We start from the raw sequence: 2,500 nt of genomic DNA on the forward strand, positions 1-2,500 counted from the left end.
GAGAGAAAGAGAGACATAAAAAGAAAACATAAAAGTGATAAGTTCATGTCTCGCCCAATAACACTCCTGCACAATCCCAGATATATGACATCAGCAGCGAAGGAAAATCTAATCCATCACCGCATAAAAGCACAACGCGACCACGAGCCAAGTCCCAGGCGCTGCACTTCTTCCCAAACGCTAGTGTTTTACCCCTGACAGCTGAATTGGCCAATCTCACAGACAAAATAGGCAAAGGGTGCACAGGGTCCCCTGATTCCTGTACAATGTTTAGATTGGGCATCCCGGCCATCTGTCATTCACTGCTTCATCTGTCAGGGGGGGGGCGAGCCCCCTTCTCCCCCCCACACCTGCTTTTGGGCTCGGAGTTCTCGCCCGCCTCCTGGCTAGCGCCGTCACACGTGTCAAGAGGTTACAGTGGCAGCCAGAGTTATGCCTGTCACCACAAAACTATTGGATTGCTCTCTGAGAAATGGAAAGAGCGCATGTGAGTGTGGGGCGAAAAAAAAGTGCCAGCTTGACAGCAAAAGTAAAAAAAGAAGAAGAAAAAAAAAAGAAAGACCAAGTATATAGAGAGCGAGGGAAAGAGAGAGGGGAAGGAAGATAGAGAGAGAGAGAAAGAGAGCAAAAGAGAGTGAGAGAGCACAGAAAAGGAGAGGGTGGCCGTTTATAAATACGCTGAGTGCAAAACCAAAACGGACAAATGGCATCCAGTGAGAAGTGAGAAGTAGGTCACCTCGGTGCAGTGGCTTATTGACAGAGCTTTGATTCACAAGGACGGCCTGCTCACAAGGGCTGCCATACTCTCTGGCAAGATGGGAAAATGTGACACGTTCACTCCGGTGGAGGATCACATCTCTAATGTACCATGGGAGTCAAGCAGAGATAGGCCTGGCCAAGACCGCGAAGGAATGGAATGGTTAGATAAATAGATAGATAGATAGATAGATAGATAGAGGGGTGGCCAGAGAGACAGATGGATAGCTAGACAGACAGACTGAAACACATATAGATAGACAGATAGATGGATAGATGGACAGACAGACAGACAGACAGACAAATAGAGTTAAATTAAAATGAACATAATCATATAAATGAACATGAACTCATCTACAGTATGTGTGTTTGTGTCCCTGGTCTCTGTCCTAATGGCTAGCCCTGCAGGTTTTAACCCAGCCCACATAGACTGTCACCTGTCACGGCCACCCCTGATGCTGCAGTCTGGCACATGGCTCCTCCAAATGGGCTGTTGCCCCACACAACAGGTACGGATCTTGCCTGCATGCTTTCTGCCACGGCAGTTCTGTCACAGTCTGGCGATACACAAGTACTGTGATCAAAACAGGGTGTTGGGGGGGGGAGGGGGGTGTTGAAAGGATGGAATAATTATAGTGGACTCATTACACAGTCACACAGCAAGCAGAGATTTGGCATAGTGAAGGGCATGGAATTCTCTAGACCAGCCATTCCTCTTGTGTGCTGAGACTGGTCCCTTTAACGTTGTTCCTTGAAGCTAATCCGCCTTTTAATTCCATCCCATACACGCCCGGCACTGAAAAGGCTGAGGGGAGTAGAGGCTGCAGCAGTGGAAACATAGCTGTAGATTACCAAGCCAAAGTGCCAAGGTGAAAGACATGAGGGACTACACACACCAAACGAAGAAGAGGAAATAGAACCTGTGCTTTTTTTTTCTTCATTTTTTCATATCCACTCTAACTTTCATGCCATCTTAAATTAGGTACCAGATCCCAGAGGAAGGTGGACTGGGGTGTGAGTGGGGGGAGGGTAGCTGGGGGGTGTGAGGTGAGTTGGCTGGAGATGTGTGTGTGTGTGTGTGTGGGGGGGGGCAGAGTAGCTAGGGGATAGTGAGGTGAGTTGACTGGGGATGTGTGTGTGTGTGTGTGTGTGTGTGTGTGTGTGTGGAGAGGAGGGGAGGGGAGGGGGGGTTCATAAAGTAGAGCATTTGCAAATTGGACAAAAGCTATACAAGGCATGGTCTACATCATGGCCAGCAGCGGACACTATTAGGATTAGTGTGTAGACTTTCCCCCTGGTCTGCTGCCGCCGCGAGAGGACATCCTGTTCAGCAACTTTAATTCCATTTCCTGCCCCGCAAATCTGCACCAGCGCTCTCTTGGGAAGACGGAGGGGAACAAAGTTACAAGGCATGCAGATACAAAGAAATTCAGAAGTACACACAAAGAAGAAGAAAGCCATAAAAAAAAGAGAGAGAAACGGAGGAGGGGGAAAGGAGATGAAGGGGGAAAAAAAACATAACGGCACTGTTTCAATTGTTTTGTAAGGATGCCATATGCATGGAGTGTCTCAGAGGTGTTGTTTATAGACACTGACAAAGCACATTCACTTAAATTGTCACACCTTGCACTTTTGTTCTCCTAATTGTGCCATCATTCCACATGAAAGATTTACCTCATTAACACAACAGCTTCACAACTTTCGCCATTTCGCAAAACCTCTTAAATGAGCCAAAATTAATGGC

At 47.4% G+C, this 2,500-nt stretch overlaps 1 protein-coding gene across 1 annotated transcript in view; it reads right to left on the reverse strand.

Moving 5' to 3' along the window:
* The window catches only part of cdh8 (cadherin 8), a 99,157-nt gene that overhangs the window by 63,084 nt on the left and 33,573 nt on the right, over positions 1-2,500 (reverse strand). The window lies entirely within an intron of this gene.

This window comes from Sardina pilchardus, chromosome 11 (genome assembly GCF_963854185.1).
Source record: "Sardina pilchardus chromosome 11, fSarPil1.1, whole genome shotgun sequence".
Classification (NCBI taxonomy): Eukaryota; Metazoa; Chordata; class Actinopteri; order Clupeiformes; family Clupeidae; genus Sardina; species Sardina pilchardus.